At 72.4% G+C, this 20,060-nt stretch overlaps 9 non-coding genes across 9 annotated transcripts; all 9 read right to left on the bottom strand.

Moving 5' to 3' along the window:
- Positions 1–874: 874 nt before the first annotated feature.
- LOC122898032 lies at positions 875–993 on the bottom strand. Its single transcript, XR_006382783.1, has one exon. It is a non-coding gene; the product is annotated as a 5S ribosomal RNA (ribosomal RNA).
- A 2,182-nt stretch (positions 994–3,175) lies between these two features.
- Positions 3,176–3,294, bottom strand: LOC122898033. Its single transcript, XR_006382784.1, has one exon. It is a non-coding gene; the product is annotated as a 5S ribosomal RNA (ribosomal RNA).
- A 2,181-nt stretch (positions 3,295–5,475) lies between these two features.
- Positions 5,476–5,594, bottom strand: LOC122898016. Its single transcript, XR_006382767.1, has one exon. It is a non-coding gene; the product is annotated as a 5S ribosomal RNA (ribosomal RNA).
- Positions 5,595–7,770: 2,176 nt separating this feature from the next.
- On the bottom strand, positions 7,771–7,889 carry LOC122898017. The gene has a single exon (XR_006382768.1). It is a non-coding gene; the product is annotated as a 5S ribosomal RNA (ribosomal RNA).
- A 2,157-nt stretch (positions 7,890–10,046) lies between these two features.
- LOC122898018 lies at positions 10,047–10,165 on the bottom strand. The gene has a single exon (XR_006382769.1). It is a non-coding gene; the product is annotated as a 5S ribosomal RNA (ribosomal RNA).
- Positions 10,166–12,347: 2,182 nt separating this feature from the next.
- On the bottom strand, positions 12,348–12,466 carry LOC122898019. Its single transcript, XR_006382770.1, has one exon. It is a non-coding gene; the product is annotated as a 5S ribosomal RNA (ribosomal RNA).
- Positions 12,467–14,648: 2,182 nt separating this feature from the next.
- LOC122898020 lies at positions 14,649–14,767 on the bottom strand. Its single transcript, XR_006382771.1, has one exon. It is a non-coding gene; the product is annotated as a 5S ribosomal RNA (ribosomal RNA).
- A 2,172-nt stretch (positions 14,768–16,939) lies between these two features.
- Positions 16,940–17,058, bottom strand: LOC122898021. Its single transcript, XR_006382772.1, has one exon. It is a non-coding gene; the product is annotated as a 5S ribosomal RNA (ribosomal RNA).
- A 2,182-nt stretch (positions 17,059–19,240) lies between these two features.
- LOC122898022 lies at positions 19,241–19,359 on the bottom strand. The gene has a single exon (XR_006382773.1). It is a non-coding gene; the product is annotated as a 5S ribosomal RNA (ribosomal RNA).
- Between the last annotated feature and the right edge of the window lie 701 nt (positions 19,360–20,060).

Below are 20,060 nucleotides of genomic sequence, written 5' to 3' on the forward strand. Positions count from 1 at the left end.
CTTTCTCGGAGCGAGACAGCCCCGCGCTTGCCGTGGCTGCTCCCGGGAGACGCAGGGTGGAGCCGAGTGCCCAAGGCGCCGGGAGCCCACGAGGGTCGGCCATCTGGCGTCCTGGGCACCTCGGCCCGGGCGCGGGGCCCCAGGGGCGAAGGGGAGGTGGTCGGTGAGAAGGAAGGGAATGCCCTTCCGGCCTGAGCGGAGCCCAGGCCCGGTGGAGAGAAGGGGCAGGGTGGGCCCAGGTCGCGGGGGCGCCGGGAGGGGTGGGGCGGTGGGGCGGGCTGCCGGTGGGCTTTGGAGCTGGGGGCAGCCCGAGGGCCTCGCTAGGGGATCCAGGGCCCAGGGCCCGGGCCCGGGCGCACAGGCCCGAGGAGAGGTTGCCCGAGCCCGGGGTCGAGGCCCGCTCCTGCCTCCTGTCCCCCACAACCCCGGCCCCGGCCCGCCCCTCCCCGCCCTCCTCCCACAGCCCGTCGGCCCCCACCCCCTCCCCGCGTCCATGGCCGTGGTCCTCACCCCGGTCCCCCTTTCCCTGCCTCTGGCCCCCGAGCCCCCTCCAACACTGCCTCTCCCTGCCAGCAGCCCCCCAAGGTCGGCTGAGGCGCGGCTGGGCCTCGTGGCGTGGAGGCGGAAAGGCTGGGTTGTGGCCGGCCGCCCGTGCAGCGGGCCGCCCTTTTGGGGCCAGGGGCCCGCGATGCTGGGGCTGGGGTGGCCAGGGGTCGGGGGGGTCAGGGGCCCGAGGTGACCGGGCTCAGGGGCTGCGGCGTTCAGGGACTGCTGGGAGGCCGCCGCGTTGGCGGCCAAGCGAGTGGGAGGGAGGCCGAAGGGGGAGAGAAAAGAGGAAGGCCAAACAAGACAAGCGTTTGGGGGCGAAAGAAAAAGCCTACAGCACCCGGTATTCCCAGGCGGTCTCCCATCCAAGTACTAACCAGGCCCGACCCTGCTTAGCTTCCGAGATCAGACGAGATCGGGCGCGTTCAGGGTGGTATGGCCGTAGACGCCTGCCGCCGCAGCTGGCCGCCCCAAGAGCCTGCTGCGCGCTTCGCGGGCCCCGGCGCGCGCCGCGGCTCACCCCTCCGCCTGTCCTTGTCCTGGCGCCTGCCTCCCCGCCCGCCCGCCCGCCCAGGGGCCCAGACGCCTGCGGGCCCCGGGGCCTCGCCAAAGTCCCTCCGGGCACTCTCCCATCCCGGGACTCCCCAGCCCCTCCGCCCCGTGCCTCTGCAGGTGGCAAGGGGCTGTGTCCTCGGGCCCGCGCGCGGTGAGCACAGCGCCCCCCAGCGCCCACCCAGCGCCCTAGGCCTGGCCCAGCTGGCCACCTGGCCTTCCCTCCTCTCCTCTCCTCTCCTCTGCTCTCCTCTCCTCTCCTCTCCTCTGCTCTCTTATGCTCTCCTCTCCTCTGCTCTCCTCTGCTCTCCTCTACTCTCCTCCAGTCAGCTCTGCTCGGCTCGGCTCGGCTCGGCTCGGCTCGGCTCGGCTCGGCTCGGCACGGCTTGGACGGGTTCGGTTCTCCCCTCCTCTGCACCCCGCCTCGCTCCCAGCCCACCCGAGGCCACGAGGACACGGGCGATGCCACACACCAGCCCAGAAGCGGCAGCCCCGCCCCGTGACCCTTCCTCCGCGCGCTTCCCCTCGCCACCCACCCGCAACAGGCCCTGACCAGAGACACGATAGGCCGGCTCACCTACACGGACACAGGGATACCCACGGAGACACAGGGACAGACACAGACTGAGGGATGTCTGCACAGACGGCCAGAACGCAGAGCCCCAGAGACAGACTCTCCAACCCGCAGTCCCCCCCACCCCCCCAGACCCTCCACACCCCCAGCTCCCAGGACAGACGCGGTGACCCTGACCGGCATGGGGACAGGGACCGGGTCGGAGACACGGGTGCACGCAACGCTCACACACCCACTCACACGCACAGGAACACACACACGCACGCACACACCCGCGCACACACGCACTCGGACAAGACACCACCCACCCAGGAGGCTGCGGTGGCCTGGCACCTGTCCCGGGAGGGAGGGCCGGCGTGCGTGGGCAGGGCTTTGGCCTAGGTGGCGGCGCCCTGGAGCTGCCGGAGGAGCCCGGGGAGCCCGAGGACCTGCCGGTGAGGTGTCAGCAGTCCCGTTCGGCTCCCTTTCCTGCCCAGCACCCGGTCTGGCCTGGGGGCCTGCCAGGGATTCTTTCATGGGTCTAGTCTTCTGGTGTGGGGTATGGGGTGTGGGGTGTGGGGTGTGGGGTGTGGCGTGGGGCCGGGGGCGGGGCGGGGGCCTCTCTTGGCCCGGTGTGCGGCGCCTCCGGTCTTTCTCGGAGCGAGACAGCCCCGCGCTTGCCGTGGCTGCTCCCGGGAGACGCAGGGTGGAGCCGAGTGCCCAAGGCGCCGGGAGCCCACGAGGGTCGGCCATCTGGCGTCCTGGGCACCTCGGCCCGGGCGCGGGGCCCCAGGGGCGAAGGGGAGGTGGTCGGTGAGAAGGAAGGGAATGCCCTTCCGGCCTGAGCGGAGCCCAGGCCCGGTGGAGAGAAGGGGCAGGGTGGGCCCAGGTCGCGGGGGCGCCGGGAGGGGTGGGGCGGTGGGGCGGGCTGCCGGTGGGCTTTGGAGCTGGGGGCAGCCCGAGGGCCTCGCTAGGGGATCCAGGGCCCAGGGCCCGGGCCCGGGCGCACAGGCCCGAGGAGAGGTTGCCCGAGCCCGGGGTCGAGGCCCGCTCCTGCCTCCTGTCCCCCACAACCCCGGCCCCGGCCCGCCCCTCCCCGCCCTCCTCCCACAGCCCGTCGGCCCCCACCCCCTCCCCGCGTCCATGGCCGTGGTCCTCACCCCGGTCCCCCTTTCCCTGCCTCTGGCCCCCGAGCCCCCTCCAACACTGCCTCTCCCTGCCAGCAGCCCCCCAAGGTCGGCTGAGGCGCGGCTGGGCCTCGTGGCGTGGAGGCGGAAAGGCTGGGTTGTGGCCGGCCGCCCGTGCAGCGGGCCGCCCTTTTGGGGCCAGGGGCCCGCGATGCTGGGGCTGGGGTGGCCAGGGGTCGGGGGGGTCAGGGGCCCGAGGTGACCGGGCTCAGGGGCTGCGGCGTTCAGGGACTGCTGGGAGGCCGCCGCGTTGGCGGCCAAGCGAGTGGGAGGGAGGCCGAAGGGGGAGAGAAAAGAGGAAGGCCAAACAAGACAAGCGTTTGGGGGCGAAAGAAAAAGCCTACAGCACCCGGTATTCCCAGGCGGTCTCCCATCCAAGTACTAACCAGGCCCGACCCTGCTTAGCTTCCGAGATCAGACGAGATCGGGCGCGTTCAGGGTGGTATGGCCGTAGACGCCTGCCGCCGCAGCTGGCCGCCCCAAGAGCCTGCTGCGCGCTTCGCGGGCCCCGGCGCGCGCCGCGGCTCACCCCTCCGCCTGTCCTTGTCCTGGCGCCTGCCTCCCCGCCCGCCCGCCCGCCCAGGGGCCCAGACGCCTGCGGGCCCCGGGGCCTCGCCAAAGTCCCTCCGGGCACTCTCCCATCCCGGGACTCCCCAGCCCCTCCGCCCCGTGCCTCTGCAGGTGGCAAGGGGCTGTGTCCTCGGGCCCGCGCGCGGTGAGCACAGCGCCCCCCAGCGCCCACCCAGCGCCCTAGGCCTGGCCCAGCTGGCCACCTGGCCTTCCCTCCTCTCCTCTCCTCTCCTCTGCTCTCCTCTCCTCTCCTCTCCTCTGCTCTCTTATGCTCTCCTCTCCTCTGCTCTCCTCTGCTCTCCTCTACTCTCCTCCAGTCAGCTCTGCTCGGCTCGGCTCGGCTCGGCTCGGCTCGGCTCGGCTCGGCTCGGCACGGCTTGGACGGGTTCGGTTCTCCCCTCCTCTGCACCCCGCCTCGCTCCCAGCCCACCCGAGGCCACGAGGACACGGGCGATGCCACACACCAGCCCAGAAGCGGCAGCCCCGCCCCGTGACCCTTCCTCCGCGCGCTTCCCCTCGCCACCCACCCGCAACAGGCCCTGACCAGAGACACGATAGGCCGGCTCACCTACACGGACACAGGGATACCCACGGAGACACAGGGACAGACACAGACTGAGGGATGTCTGCACAGACGGCCAGAACGCAGAGCCCCAGAGACAGACTCTCCAACCCGCAGTCCCCCCCACCCCCCCAGACCCTCCACACCCCCAGCTCCCAGGACAGACGCGGTGACCCTGACCGGCATGGGGACAGGGACCGGGTCGGAGACACGGGTGCACGCAACGCTCACACACCCACTCACACGCACAGGAACACACACACGCACGCACACACCCGCGCACACACGCACTCGGACAAGACACCACCCACCCAGGAGGCTGCGGTGGCCTGGCACCTGTCCCGGGAGGGAGGGCCGGCGTGCGTGGGCAGGGCTTTGGCCTAGGTGGCGGCGCCCTGGAGCTGCCGGAGGAGCCCGGGGAGCCCGAGGACCTGCCGGTGAGGTGTCAGCAGTCCCGTTCGGCTCCCTTTCCTGCCCAGCACCCGGTCTGGCCTGGGGGCCTGCCAGGGATTCTTTCATGGGTCTAGTCTTCTGGTGTGGGGTATGGGGTGTGGGGTGTGGGGTGTGGGGTGTGGCGTGGGGCCGGGGGCGGGGCGGGGGCCTCTCTTGGCCCGGTGTGCGGCGCCTCCGGTCTTTCTCGGAGCGAGACAGCCCCGCGCTTGCCGTGGCTGCTCCCGGGAGACGCAGGGTGGAGCCGAGTGCCCAAGGCGCCGGGAGCCCACGAGGGTCGGCCATCTGGCGTCCTGGGCACCTCGGCCCGGGCGCGGGGCCCCAGGGGCGAAGGGGAGGTGGTCGGTGAGAAGGAAGGGAATGCCCTTCCGGCCTGAGCGGAGCCCAGGCCCGGTGGAGAGAAGGGGCAGGGTGGGCCCAGGTCGCGGGGGCGCCGGGAGGGGTGGGGCGGTGGGGCGGGCTGCCGGTGGGCTTTGGAGCTGGGGGCAGCCCGAGGGCCTCGCTAGGGGATCCAGGGCCCAGGGCCCGGGCCCGGGCGCACAGGCCCGAGGAGAGGTTGCCCGAGCCCGGGGTCGAGGCCCGCTCCTGCCTCCTGTCCCCCACAACCCCGGCCCCGGCCCGCCCCTCCCCGCCCTCCTCCCACAGCCCGTCGGCCCCCACCCCCTCCCCGCGTCCATGGCCGTGGTCCTCACCCCGGTCCCCCTTTCCCTGCCTCTGGCCCCCGAGCCCCCTCCAACACTGCCTCTCCCTGCCAGCAGCCCCCCAAGGTCGGCTGAGGCGCGGCTGGGCCTCGTGGCGTGGAGGCGGAAAGGCTGGGTTGTGGCCGGCCGCCCGTGCAGCGGGCCGCCCTTTTGGGGCCAGGGGCCCGCGATGCTGGGGCTGGGGTGGCCAGGGGTCGGGGGGTCAGGGGCCCGAGGTGACCGGGCTCAGGGGCTGCGGCGTTCAGGGACTGCTGGGAGGCCGCCGCGTTGGCGGCCAAGCGAGTGGGAGGGAGGCCGAAGGGGGAGAGAAAAGAGGAAGGCCAAACAAGACAAGCGTTTGGGGGCGAAAGAAAAAGCCTACAGCACCCGGTATTCCCAGGCGGTCTCCCATCCAAGTACTAACCAGGCCCGACCCTGCTTAGCTTCCGAGATCAGACGAGATCGGGCGCGTTCAGGGTGGTATGGCCGTAGACGCCTGCCGCCGCAGCTGGCCGCCCCAAGAGCCTGCTGCGCGCTTCGCGGGCCCCGGCGCGCGCCGCGGCTCACCCCTCCGCCTGTCCTTGTCCTGGCGCCTGCCTCCCCGCCCGCCCGCCCGCCCAGGGGCCCAGACGCCTGCGGGCCCCAGGGCCTCGCCAAAGTCCCTCCGGGCACTCTCCCATCCCGGGACTCCCCAGCCCCTCCGCCCCGTGCCTCTGCAGGTGGCAAGGGGCTGTGTCCTCGGGCCCGCGCGCGGTGAGCACAGCGCCCCCCAGCGCCCACCCAGCGCCCTAGGCCTGGCCCAGCTGGCCACCTGGCCTTCCCTCCTCTCCTCTCCTCTCCTCTGCTCTCCTCTCCTCTCCTCTCCTCTGCTCTCTTATGCTCTCCTCTCCTCTGCTCTCCTCTGCTCTCCTCTACTCTCCTCCAGTCAGCTCTGCTCGGCTCGGCTCGGCTCGGCTCGGCTCGGCTCGGCTCGGCTCGGCTTGGACGGGTTCGGTTCTCCCCTCCTCTGCACCCCGCCTCGCTCCCAGCCCACCCGAGGCCACGAGGACACGGGCGATGCCACACACCAGCCCAGAAGCGGCAGCCCCGCCCCGTGACCCTTCCTCCGCGCGCTTCCCCTCGCCACCCACCCGCAACAGGCCCTGACCAGAGACACGATAGGCCGGCTCACCTACACGGACACAGGGATACCCACGGAGACACAGGGACAGACACAGACTGAGGGATGTCTGCACAGACGGCCAGAACGCAGAGCCCCAGAGACAGACTCTCCAACCCGCAGTCCCCCCCACCCCCCCAGACCCTCCACACCCCCAGCTCCCAGGACAGACGCGGTGACCCTGACCGGCATGGGGACAGGGACCGGGTCGGAGACACGGGTGCACGCAACGCTCACACACCCACTCACACGCACAGGAACACACACACGCACGCACACACCCGCGCACACACGCACTCGGACAAGACACCACCCACCCAGGAGGCTGCGGTGGCCTGGCACCTGTCCCGGGAGGGAGGGCCGGCGTGCGTGGGCAGGGCTTTGGCCTAGGTGGCGGCGCCCTGGAGCTGCCGGAGGAGCCCGGGGAGCCCGAGGACCTGCCGGTGAGGTGTCAGCAGTCCCGTTCGGCTCCCTTTCCTGCCCAGCACCCGGTCTGGCCTGGGGGCCTGCCAGGGATTCTTTCATGGGTCTAGTCTTCTGGTGTGGGGTATGGGGTGTGGGGTGTGGGGTGTGGGGTGTGGCGTGGGGCCGGGGGCGGGGCGGGGGCCTCTCTTGGCCCGGTGTGCGGCGCCTCCGGTCTTTCTCGGAGCGAGACAGCCCCGCGCTTGCCGTGGCTGCTCCCGGGAGACGCAGGGTGGAGCCGAGTGCCCAAGGCGCCGGGAGCCCACGAGGGTCGGCCATCTGGCGTCCTGGGCACCTCGGCCCGGGCGCGGGGCCCCAGGGGCGAAGGGGAGGTGGTCGGTGAGAAGGAAGGGAATGCCCTTCCGGCCTGAGCGGAGCCCAGGCCCGGTGGAGAGAAGGGGCAGGGTGGGCCCAGGTCGCGGGGGCGCCGGGAGGGGTGGGGCGGTGGGGCGGGCTGCCGGTGGGCTTTGGAGCTGGGGGCAGCCCGAGGGCCTCGCTAGGGGATCCAGGGCCCAGGGCCCGGGCCCGGGCGCACAGGCCCGAGGAGAGGTTGCCCGAGCCCGGGGTCGAGGCCCGCTCCTGCCTCCTGTCCCCCACAACCCCGGCCCCGGCCCGCCCCTCCCCGCCCTCCTCCCACAGCCCGTCGGCCCCCACCCCCTCCCCGCGTCCATGGCCGTGGTCCTCACCCCGGTCCCCCTTTCCCTGCCTCTGGCCCCCGAGCCCCCTCCAACACTGCCTCTCCCTGCCAGCAGCCCCCCAAGGTCGGCTGAGGCGCGGCTGGGCCTCGTGGCGTGGAGGCGGAAAGGCTGGGTTGTGGCCGGCCGCCCGTGCAGCGGGCCGCCCTTTTGGGGCCAGGGGCCCGCGATGCTGGGGCTGGGGTGGCCAGGGGTCGGGGGGTCAGGGGCCCGAGGTGACCGGGCTCAGGGGCTGCGGCGTTCAGGGACTGCTGGGAGGCCGCCGCGTTGGCGGCCAAGCGAGTGGGAGGGAGGCCGAAGGGGGAGAGAAAAGAGGAAGGCCAAACAAGACAAGCGTTTGGGGGCGAAAGAAAAAGCCTACAGCACCCGGTATTCCCAGGCGGTCTCCCATCCAAGTACTAACCAGGCCCGACCCTGCTTAGCTTCCGAGATCAGACGAGATCGGGCGCGTTCAGGGTGGTATGGCCGTAGACGCCCCAAGAGCCTGCTGCGCGCTTCGCGGGCCCCGGCGCGCGCCGCGGCTCACCCCTCCGCCTGTCCTTGTCCTGGCGCCTGCCTCCCCGCCCGCCCGCCCGCCCAGGGGCCCAGACGCCTGCGGGCCCCGGGGCCTCGCCAAAGTCCCTCCGGGCACTCTCCCATCCCGGGACTCCCCAGCCCCTCCGCCCCGTGCCTCTGCAGGTGGCAAGGGGCTGTGTCCTCGGGCCCGCGCGCGGTGAGCACAGCGCCCCCCAGCGCCCACCCAGCGCCCTAGGCCTGGCCCAGCTGGCCACCTGGCCTTCCCTCCTCTCCTCTCCTCTCCTCTGCTCTCCTCTCCTCTCCTCTCCTCTGCTCTCTTATGCTCTCCTCTCCTCTGCTCTCCTCTGCTCTCCTCTACTCTCCTCCAGTCAGCTCTGCTCGGCTCGGCTCGGCTCGGCTCGGCTCGGCTCGGCTCGGCACGGCTTGGACGGGTTCGGTTCTCCCCTCCTCTGCACCCCGCCTCGCTCCCAGCCCACCCGAGGCCACGAGGACACGGGCGATGCCACACACCAGCCCAGAAGCGGCAGCCCCGCCCCGTGACCCTTCCTCCGCGCGCTTCCCCTCGCCACCCACCCGCAACAGGCCCTGACCAGAGACACGATAGGCCGGCTCACCTACACGGACACAGGGATACCCACGGAGACACAGGGACAGACACAGACTGAGGGATGTCTGCACAGACGGCCAGAACGCAGAGCCCCAGAGACAGACTCTCCAACCCGCAGTCCCCCCCACCCCCCCAGACCCTCCACACCCCCAGCTCCCAGGACAGACGCGGTGACCCTGACCGGCATGGGGACAGGGACCGGGTCGGAGACACGGGTGCACGCAACGCTCACACACCCACTCACACGCACAGGAACACACACACGCACGCACACACCCGCGCACACACGCACTCGGACAAGACACCACCCACCCAGGAGGCTGCGGTGGCCTGGCACCTGTCCCGGGAGGGAGGGCCGGCGTGCGTGGGCAGGGCTTTGGCCTAGGTGGCGGCGCCCTGGAGCTGCCGGAGGAGCCCGGGGAGCCCGAGGACCTGCCGGTGAGGTGTCAGCAGTCCCGTTCGGCTCCCTTTCCTGCCCAGCACCCGGTCTGGCCTGGGGGCCTGCCAGGGATTCTTTCATGGGTCTAGTCTTCTGGTGTGGGGTATGGGGTGTGGGGTGTGGGGTGTGGGGTGTGGCGTGGGGCCGGGGGCGGGGCGGGGGCCTCTCTTGGCCCGGTGTGCGGCGCCTCCGGTCTTTCTCGGAGCGAGACAGCCCCGCGCTTGCCGTGGCTGCTCCCGGGAGACGCAGGGTGGAGCCGAGTGCCCAAGGCGCCGGGAGCCCACGAGGGTCGGCCATCTGGCGTCCTGGGCACCTCGGCCCGGGCGCGGGGCCCCAGGGGCGAAGGGGAGGTGGTCGGTGAGAAGGAAGGGAATGCCCTTCCGGCCTGAGCGGAGCCCAGGCCCGGTGGAGAGAAGGGGCAGGGTGGGCCCAGGTCGCGGGGGCGCCGGGAGGGGTGGGGCGGTGGGGCGGGCTGCCGGTGGGCTTTGGAGCTGGGGGCAGCCCGAGGGCCTCGCTAGGGGATCCAGGGCCCAGGGCCCGGGCCCGGGCGCACAGGCCCGAGGAGAGGTTGCCCGAGCCCGGGGTCGAGGCCCGCTCCTGCCTCCTGTCCCCCACAACCCCGGCCCCGGCCCGCCCCTCCCCGCCCTCCTCCCACAGCCCGTCGGCCCCCACCCCCTCCCCGCGTCCATGGCCGTGGTCCTCACCCCGGTCCCCCTTTCCCTGCCTCTGGCCCCCGAGCCCCCTCCAACACTGCCTCTCCCTGCCAGCAGCCCCCCAAGGTCGGCTGAGGCGCGGCTGGGCCTCGTGGCGTGGAGGCGGAAAGGCTGGGTTGTGGCCGGCCGCCCGTGCAGCGGGCCGCCCTTTTGGGGCCAGGGGCCCGCGATGCTGGGGCTGGGGTGGCCAGGGGTCGGGGGGGTCAGGGGCCCGAGGTGACCGGGCTCAGGGGCTGCGGCGTTCAGGGACTGCTGGGAGGCCGCCGCGTTGGCGGCCAAGCGAGTGGGAGGGAGGCCGAAGGGGGAGAGAAAAGAGGAAGGCCAAACAAGACAAGCGTTTGGGGGCGAAAGAAAAAGCCTACAGCACCCGGTATTCCCAGGCGGTCTCCCATCCAAGTACTAACCAGGCCCGACCCTGCTTAGCTTCCGAGATCAGACGAGATCGGGCGCGTTCAGGGTGGTATGGCCGTAGACGCCTGCCGCCGCAGCTGGCCGCCCCAAGAGCCTGCTGCGCGCTTCGCGGGCCCCGGCGCGCGCCGCGGCTCACCCCTCCGCCTGTCCTTGTCCTGGCGCCTGCCTCCCCGCCCGCCCGCCCGCCCAGGGGCCCAGACGCCTGCGGGCCCCGGGGCCTCGCCAAAGTCCCTCCGGGCACTCTCCCATCCCGGGACTCCCCAGCCCCTCCGCCCCGTGCCTCTGCAGGTGGCAAGGGGCTGTGTCCTCGGGCCCGCGCGCGGTGAGCACAGCGCCCCCCAGCGCCCACCCAGCGCCCTAGGCCTGGCCCAGCTGGCCACCTGGCCTTCCCTCCTCTCCTCTCCTCTCCTCTGCTCTCCTCTCCTCTCCTCTCCTCTGCTCTCTTATGCTCTCCTCTCCTCTGCTCTCCTCTGCTCTCCTCTACTCTCCTCCAGTCAGCTCTGCTCGGCTCGGCTCGGCTCGGCTCGGCTCGGCTCGGCTCGGCTCGGCACGGCTTGGACGGGTTCGGTTCTCCCCTCCTCTGCACCCCGCCTCGCTCCCAGCCCACCCGAGGCCACGAGGACACGGGCGATGCCACACACCAGCCCAGAAGCGGCAGCCCCGCCCCGTGACCCTTCCTCCGCGCGCTTCCCCTCGCCACCCACCCGCAACAGGCCCTGACCAGAGACACGATAGGCCGGCTCACCTACACGGACACAGGGATACCCACGGAGACACAGGGACAGACACAGACTGAGGGATGTCTGCACAGACGGCCAGAACGCAGAGCCCCAGAGACAGACTCTCCAACCCGCAGTCCCCCCCACCCCCCCAGACCCTCCACACCCCCAGCTCCCAGGACAGACGCGGTGACCCTGACCGGCATGGGGACAGGGACCGGGTCGGAGACACGGGTGCACGCAACGCTCACACACCCACTCACACGCACAGGAACACACACACGCACGCACACACCCGCGCACACACGCACTCGGACAAGACACCACCCACCCAGGAGGCTGCGGTGGCCTGGCACCTGTCCCGGGAGGGAGGGCCGGCGTGCGTGGGCAGGGCTTTGGCCTAGGTGGCGGCGCCCTGGAGCTGCCGGAGGAGCCCGGGGAGCCCGAGGACCTGCCGGTGAGGTGTCAGCAGTCCCGTTCGGCTCCCTTTCCTGCCCAGCACCCGGTCTGGCCTGGGGGCCTGCCAGGGATTCTTTCATGGGTCTAGTCTTCTGGTGTGGGGTATGGGGTGTGGGGTGTGGGGTGTGGGGTGTGGCGTGGGGCCGGGGGCGGGGCGGGGGCCTCTCTTGGCCCGGTGTGCGGCGCCTCCGGTCTTTCTCGGAGCGAGACAGCCCCGCGCTTGCCGTGGCTGCTCCCGGGAGACGCAGGGTGGAGCCGAGTGCCCAAGGCGCCGGGAGCCCACGAGGGTCGGCCATCTGGCGTCCTGGGCACCTCGGCCCGGGCGCGGGGCCCCAGGGGCGAAGGGGAGGTGGTCGGTGAGAAGGAAGGGAATGCCCTTCCGGCCTGAGCGGAGCCCAGGCCCGGTGGAGAGAAGGGGCAGGGTGGGCCCAGGTCGCGGGGGCGCCGGGAGGGGTGGGGCGGTGGGGCGGGCTGCCGGTGGGCTTTGGAGCTGGGGGCAGCCCGAGGGCCTCGCTAGGGGATCCAGGGCCCAGGGCCCGGGCCCGGGCGCACAGGCCCGAGGAGAGGTTGCCCGAGCCCGGGGTCGAGGCCCGCTCCTGCCTCCTGTCCCCCACAACCCCGGCCCCGGCCCGCCCCTCCCCGCCCTCCTCCCACAGCCCGTCGGCCCCCACCCCCTCCCCGCGTCCATGGCCGTGGTCCTCACCCCGGTCCCCCTTTCCCTGCCTCTGGCCCCCGAGCCCCCTCCAACACTGCCTCTCCCTGCCAGCAGCCCCCCAAGGTCGGCTGAGGCGCGGCTGGGCCTCGTGGCGTGGAGGCGGAAAGGCTGGGTTGTGGCCGGCCGCCCGTGCAGCGGGCCGCCCTTTTGGGGCCAGGGGCCCGCGATGCTGGGGCTGGGGTGGCCAGGGGTCGGGGGGGTCAGGGGCCCGAGGTGACCGGGCTCAGGGGCTGCGGCGTTCAGGGACTGCTGGGAGGCCGCCGCGTTGGCGGCCAAGCGAGTGGGAGGGAGGCCGAAGGGGGAGAGAAAAGAGGAAGGCCAAACAAGACAAGCGTTTGGGGGCGAAAGAAAAAGCCTACAGCACCCGGTATTCCCAGGCGGTCTCCCATCCAAGTACTAACCAGGCCCGACCCTGCTTAGCTTCCGAGATCAGACGAGATCGGGCGCGTTCAGGGTGGTATGGCCGTAGACGCCTGCCGCCGCAGCTGGCCGCCCCAAGAGCCTGCTGCGCGCTTCGCGGGCCCCGGCGCGCGCCGCGGCTCACCCCTCCGCCTGTCCTTGTCCTGGCGCCTGCCTCCCCGCCCGCCCGCCCGCCCAGGGGCCCAGACGCCTGCGGGCCCCGGGGCCTCGCCAAAGTCCCTCCGGGCACTCTCCCATCCCGGGACTCCCCAGCCCCTCCGCCCCGTGCCTCTGCAGGTGGCAAGGGGCTGTGTCCTCGGGCCCGCGCGCGGTGAGCACAGCGCCCCCCAGCGCCCACCCAGCGCCCTAGGCCTGGCCCAGCTGGCCACCTGGCCTTCCCTCCTCTCCTCTCCTCTCCTCTGCTCTCCTCTCCTCTCCTCTCCTCTGCTCTCTTATGCTCTCCTCTCCTCTGCTCTCCTCTGCTCTCCTCTACTCTCCTCCAGTCAGCTCTGCTCGGCTCTGCTCGGCTCGGCTCGGCTCGGCTCGGCTCGGCTCGGCACGGCTTGGACGGGTTCGGTTCTCCCCTCCTCTGCACCCCGCCTCGCTCCCAGCCCACCCGAGGCCACGAGGACACGGGCGATGCCACACACCAGCCCAGAAGCGGCAGCCCCGCCCCGTGACCCTTCCTCCGCGCGCTTCCCCTCGCCACCCACCCGCAACAGGCCCTGACCAGAGACACGATAGGCCGGCTCACCTACACGGACACAGGGATACCCACGGAGACACAGGGACAGACACAGACTGAGGGATGTCTGCACAGACGGCCAGAACGCAGAGCCCCAGAGACAGACTCTCCAACCCGCAGTCCCCCCCACCCCCCCAGACCCTCCACACCCCCAGCTCCCAGGACAGACGCGGTGACCCTGACCGGCATGGGGACAGGGACCGGGTCGGAGACACGGGTGCACGCAACGCTCACACACCCACTCACACGCACAGGAACACACACACGCACGCACACACCCGCGCACACACGCACTCGGACAAGACACCACCCACCCAGGAGGCTGCGGTGGCCTGGCACCTGTCCCGGGAGGGAGGGCCGGCGTGCGTGGGCAGGGCTTTGGCCTAGGTGGCGGCGCCCTGGAGCTGCCGGAGGAGCCCGGGGAGCCCGAGGACCTGCCGGTGAGGTGTCAGCAGTCCCGTTCGGCTCCCTTTCCTGCCCAGCACCCGGTCTGGCCTGGGGGCCTGCCAGGGATTCTTTCATGGGTCTAGTCTTCTGGTGTGGGGTATGGGGTGTGGGGTGTGGGGTGTGGGGTGTGGCGTGGGGCCGGGGGCGGGGCGGGGGCCTCTCTTGGCCCGGTGTGCGGCGCCTCCGGTCTTTCTCGGAGCGAGACAGCCCCGCGCTTGCCGTGGCTGCTCCCGGGAGACGCAGGGTGGAGCCGAGTGCCCAAGGCGCCGGGAGCCCACGAGGGTCGGCCATCTGGCGTCCTGGGCACCTCGGCCCGGGCGCGGGGCCCCAGGGGCGAAGGGGAGGTGGTCGGTGAGAAGGAAGGGAATGCCCTTCCGGCCTGAGCGGAGCCCAGGCCCGGTGGAGAGAAGGGGCAGGGTGGGCCCAGGTCGCGGGGGCGCCGGGAGGGGTGGGGCGGTGGGGCGGGCTGCCGGTGGGCTTTGGAGCTGGGGGCAGCCCGAGGGCCTCGCTAGGGGATCCAGGGCCCAGGGCCCGGGCCCGGGCGCACAGGCCCGAGGAGAGGTTGCCCGAGCCCGGGGTCGAGGCCCGCTCCTGCCTCCTGTCCCCCACAACCCCGGCCCCGGCCCGCCCCTCCCCGCCCTCCTCCCACAGCCCGTCGGCCCCCACCCCCTCCCCGCGTCCATGGCCGTGGTCCTCACCCCGGTCCCCCTTTCCCTGCCTCTGGCCCCCGAGCCCCCTCCAACACTGCCTCTCCCTGCCAGCAGCCCCCCAAGGTCGGCTGAGGCGCGGCTGGGCCTCGTGGCGTGGAGGCGGAAAGGCTGGGTTGTGGCCGGCCGCCCGTGCAGCGGGCCGCCCTTTTGGGGCCAGGGGCCCGCGATGCTGGGGCTGGGGTGGCCAGGGGTCGGGGGGGTCAGGGGCCCGAGGTGACCGGGCTCAGGGGCTGCGGCGTTCAGGGACTGCTGGGAGGCCGCCGCGTTGGCGGCCAAGCGAGTGGGAGGGAGGCCGAAGGGGGAGAGAAAAGAGGAAGGCCAAACAAGACAAGCGTTTGGGGGCGAAAGAAAAAGCCTACAGCACCCGGTATTCCCAGGCGGTCTCCCATCCAAGTACTAACCAGGCCCGACCCTGCTTAGCTTCCGAGATCAGACGAGATCGGGCGCGTTCAGGGTGGTATGGCCGTAGACGCCTGCCGCCGCAGCTGGCCGCCCCAAGAGCCTGCTGCGCGCTTCGCGGGCCCCGGCGCGCGCCGCGGCTCACCCCTCCGCCTGTCCTTGTCCTGGCGCCTGCCTCCCCGCCCGCCCGCCCGCCCAGGGGCCCAGACGCCTGCGGGCCCCGGGGCCTCGCCAAAGTCCCTCCGGGCACTCTCCCATCCCGGGACTCCCCAGCCCCTCCGCCCCGTGCCTCTGCAGGTGGCAAGGGGCTGTGCGCGCGCGGTGAGCACAGCGCCCCCCAGCGCCCACCCAGCGCCCTAGGCCTGGCCCAGCTGGCCACCTGGCCTTCCCTCCTCTCCTCTCCTCTCCTCTGCTCTCCTCTCCTCTCCTCTCCTCTGCTCTCTTATGCTCTCCTCTCCTCTGCTCTCCTCTGCTCTCCTCTACTCTCCTCCAGTCAGCTCTGCTCGGCTCGGCTCGGCTCGGCTCGGCTCGGCTCGGCTCGGCTCGGCACGGCTTGGACGGGTTCGGTTCTCCCCTCCTCTGCACCCCGCCTCGCTCCCAGCCCACCCGAGGCCACGAGGACACGGGCGATGCCACACACCAGCCCAGAAGCGGCAGCCCCGCCCCGTGACCCTTCCTCCGCGCGCTTCCCCTCGCCACCCACCCGCAACAGGCCCTGACCAGAGACACGATAGGCCGGCTCACCTACACGGACACAGGGATACCCACGGAGACACAGGGACAGACACAGACTGAGGGATGTCTGCACAGACGGCCAGAACGCAGAGCCCCAGAGACAGACTCTCCAACCCGCAGTCCCCCCCACCCCCCCAGACCCTCCACACCCCCAGCTCCCAGGACAGACGCGGTGACCCTGACCGGCATGGGGACAGGGACCGGGTCGGAGACACGGGTGCACGCAACGCTCACACACCCACTCACACGCACAGGAACACACACACGCACGCACACACCCGCGCACACACGCACTCGGACAAGACACCACCCACCCAGGAGGCTGCGGTGGCCTGGCACCTGTCCCGGGAGGGAGGGCCGGCGTGCGTGGGCAGGGCTTTGGCCTAGGTGGCGGCGCCCTGGAGCTGCCGGAGGAGCCCGGGGAGCCCGAGGACCTGCCGGTGAGGTGTCAGCAGTCCCGTTCGGCTCCCTTTCCTGCCCAGCACCCGGTCTGGCCTGGGGGCCTGCCAGGGATTCTTTCATGGGTCTAGTCTTCTGGTGTGGGGTATGGGGTGTGGGGTGTGGGGTGTGGGGTGTGGCGTGGGGCCGGGGGCGGGGCGGGGGCCTCTCTTGGCCCGGTGTGCGGCGCCTCCGGTCTTTCTCGGAGCGAGACAGCCCCGCGCTTGCCGTGGCTGCTCCCGGGAGACGCAGGGTGGAGCCGAGTGCCCAAGGCGCCGGGAGCCCACGAGGGTCGGCCATCTGGCGTCCTGGGCACCTCGGCCCGGGCGCGGGGCCCCAGGGGCGAAGGGGAGGTGGTCGGTGAGAAGGAAGGGAATGCCCTTCCGGCCTGAGCGGAGCCCAGGCCCGGTGGAGAGAAGGGGCAGGGTGGGCCCAGGTCGCGGGGGCGCCGGGAGGGGTGGGGCGGTGGGGCGGGCTGCCGGTGGGCTTTGGAGCTGGGGGCAGCCCGAGGGCCTCGCTAGGGGATCCAGGGCCCAGGGCCCGGGCCCGGGCGCACAGGCCCGAGGAGAGGTTGCCCGAGCCCGGGGTCGAGGCCCGCTCCTGCCTCCTGTCCCCCACAACCCCGGCCCCGGCCCGCCCCTCCCCGCCCTCCTCCCACAGCCCGTCGGCCCCCACCCCCTCCCCGCGTCCATGGCCGTGGTCCTCACCCCGGTCCCCCTTTCCCTGCCTCTGGCCCCCGAGCCCCCTCCAACACTGCCTCTCCCTGCCAGCAGCCCCCCAAGGTCGGCTGAGGCGCGGCTGGGCCTCGTGGCGTGGAGGCGGAAAGGCTGGGTTGTGGCCGGCCGCCCGTGCAGCGGGCCGCCCTTTTGGGGCCAGGGGCCCGCGATGCTGGGGCTGGGGTGGCCAGGGGTCGGGGGGGTCAGGGGCCCGAGGTGACCGGGCTCAGGGGCTGCGGCGTTCAGGGACTGCTGGGAGGCCGCCGCGTTGGCGGCCAAGCGAGTGGGAGGGAGGCCGAAGGGGGAGAGAAAAGAGGAAGGCCAAACAAGACAAGCGTTTGGGGGCGAAAGAAAAAGCCTACAGCACCCGGTATTCCCAGGCGGTCTCCCATCCAAGTACTAACCAGGCCCGACCCTGCTTAGCTTCCGAGATCAGACGAGATCGGGCGCGTTCAGGGTGGTATGGCCGTAGACGCCTGCCGCCGCAGCTGGCCGCCCCAAGAGCCTGCTGCGCGCTTCGCGGGCCCCGGCGCGCGCCGCGGCTCACCCCTCCGCCTGTCCTTGTCCTGGCGCCTGCCTCCCCGCCCGCCCGCCCGCCCAGGGGCCCAGACGCCTGCGGGCCCCGGGGCCTCGCCAAAGTCCCTCCGGGCACTCTCCCATCCCGGGACTCCCCAGCCCCTCCGCCCCGTGCCTCTGCAGGTGGCAAGGGGCTGTGTCCTCGGGCCCGCGCGCGGTGAGCACAGCGCCCCCCAGCGCCCACCCAGCGCCCTAGGCCTGGCCCAGCTGGCCACCTGGCCTTCCCTCCTCTCCTCTCCTCTCCTCTGCTCTCCTCTCCTCTCCTCTCCTCTGCTCTCTTATGCTCTCCTCTCCTCTGCTCTCCTCTGCTCTCCTCTACTCTCCTCCAGTCAGCTCTGCTCGGCTCGGCTCGGCTCGGCTCGGCTCGGCTCGGCTCGGCTCGGCACGGCTTGGACGGGTTCGGTTCTCCCCTCCTCTGCACCCCGCCTCGCTCCCAGCCCACCCGAGGCCACGAGGACACGGGCGATGCCACACACCAGCCCAGAAGCGGCAGCCCCGCCCCGTGACCCTTCCTCCGCGCGCTTCCCCTCGCCACCCACCCGCAACAGGCCCTGACCAGAGACACGATAGGCCGGCTCACCTACACGGACACAGGGATACCCACGGAGACACAGGGACAGACACAGACTGAGGGATGTCTGCACAGACGGCCAGAACGCAGAGCCCCAGAGACAGACTCTCCAACCCGCAGTCCCCCCCACCCCCCCAGACCCTCCACACCCCCAGCTCCCAGGACAGACGCGGTGACCCTGACCGGCATGGGGACAGGGACCGGGTCGGAGACACGGGTGCACGCAACGCTCACACACCCACTCACACGCACAGGAACACACACACGCACGCACACACCCGCGCACACACGCACTCGGACAAGACACCACCCACCCAGGAGGCTGCGGTGGCCTGGCACCTGTCCCGGGAGGGAGGGCCGGCGTGCGTGGGCAGGGCTTTGGCCTAGGTGGCGGCGCCCTGGAGCTGCCGGAGGAGCCCGGGGAGCCCGAGGACCTGCCGGTGAGGTGTCAGCAGTCCCGTTCGGCTCCCTTTCCTGCCCAGCACCCGGTCTGGCCTGGGGGCCTGCCAGGGATTCTTTCATGGGTCTAGTCTTCTGGTGTGGGGTATGGGGTGTGGGGTGTGGGGTGTGGGGTGTGGCGTGGGGCCGGGGGCGGGGCGGGGGCCTCTCTTGGCCCGGTGTGCGGCGCCTCCGGTCTTTCTCGGAGCGAGACAGCCCCGCGCTTGCCGTGGCTGCTCCCGGGAGACGCAGGGTGGAGCCGAGTGCCCAAGGCGCCGGGAGCCCACGAGGGTCGGCCATCTGGCGTCCTGGGCACCTCGGCCCGGGCGCGGGGCCCCAGGGGCGAAGGGGAGGTGGTCGGTGAGAAGGAAGGGAATGCCCTTCCGGCCTGAGCGGAGCCCAGGCCCGGTGGAGAGAAGGGGCAGGGTGGGCCCAGGTCGCGGGGGCGCCGGGAGGGGTGGGGCGGTGGGGCGGGCTGCCGGTGGGCTTTGGAGCTGGGGGCAGCCCGAGGGCCTCGCTAGGGGATCCAGGGCCCAGGGCCCGGGCCCGGGCGCACAGGCCCGAGGAGAGGTTGCCCGAGCCCGGGGTCGAGGCCCGCTCCTGCCTCCTGTCCCCCACAACCCCGGCCCCGGCCCGCCCCTCCCCGCCCTCCTCCCACAGCCCGTCGGCCCCCACCCCCTCCCCGCGTCCATGGCCGTGGTCCTCACCCCGGTCCCCCTTTCCCTGCCTCTGGCCCCCGAGCCCCCTCCAACACTGCCTCTCCCTGCCAGCAGCCCCCCAAGGTCGGCTGAGGCGCGGCTGGGCCTCGTGGCGTGGAGGCGGAAAGGCTGGGTTGTGGCCGGCCGCCCGTGCAGCGGGCCGCCCTTTTGGGGCCAGGGGCCCGCGATGCTGGGGCTGGGGTGGCCAGGGGTCGGGGGGGTCAGGGGCCCGAGGTGACCGGGCTCAGGGGCTGCGGCGTTCAGGGACTGCTGGGAGGCCGCCGCGTTGGCGGCCAAGCGAGTGGGAGGGAGGCCGAAGGGGGAGAGAAAAGAGGAAGGCCAAACAAGACAAGCGTTTGGGGGCGAAAGAAAAAGCCTACAGCACCCGGTATTCCCAGGCGGTCTCCCATCCAAGTACTAACCAGGCCCGACCCTGCTTAGCTTCCGAGATCAGACGAGATCGGGCGCGTTCAGGGTGGTATGGCCGTAGACGCCTGCCGCCGCAGCTGGCCGCCCCAAGAGCCTGCTGCGCGCTTCGCGGGCCCCGGCGCGCGCCGCGGCTCACCCCTCCGCCTGTCCTTGTCCTGGCGCCTGCCTCCCCGCCCGCCCGCCCGCCCAGGGGCCCAGACGCCTGCGGGCCCCGGGGCCTCGCCAAAGTCCCTCCGGGCACTCTCCCATCCCGGGACTCCCCAGCCCCTCCGCCCCGTGCCTCTGCAGGTGGCAAGGGGCTGTGTCCTCGGGCCCGCGCGCGGTGAGCACAGCGCCCCCCAGCGCCCACCCAGCGCCCTAGGCCTGGCCCAGCTGGCCACCTGGCCTTCCCTCCTCTCCTCTCCTCTCCTCTGCTCTCCTCTCCTCTCCTCTCCTCTGCTCTCTTATGCTCTCCTCTCCTCTGCTCTCCTCTGCTCTCCTCTACTCTCCTCCAGTCAGCTCTGCTCGGCTCGGCTCGGCTCGGCTCGGCTCGGCTCGGCTCGGCTCGGCACGGCTTGGACGGGTTCGGTTCTCCCCTCCTCTGCACCCCGCCTCGCTCCCAGCCCACCCGAGGCCACGAGGACACGGGCGATGCCACACACCAGCCCAGAAGCGGCAGCCCCGCCCCGTGACCCTTCCTCCGCGCGCTTCCCCTCGCCACCCACCCGCAACAGGCCCTGACCAGAGACACGATAGGCCGGCTCACCTACACGGACACAGGGATA

This window comes from Neovison vison, unplaced genomic scaffold (assembly GCF_020171115.1).
Source record: "Neovison vison isolate M4711 unplaced genomic scaffold, ASM_NN_V1 Scaffold_092, whole genome shotgun sequence".
Taxonomy (NCBI): domain Eukaryota; kingdom Metazoa; phylum Chordata; class Mammalia; order Carnivora; family Mustelidae; genus Neogale; species Neogale vison.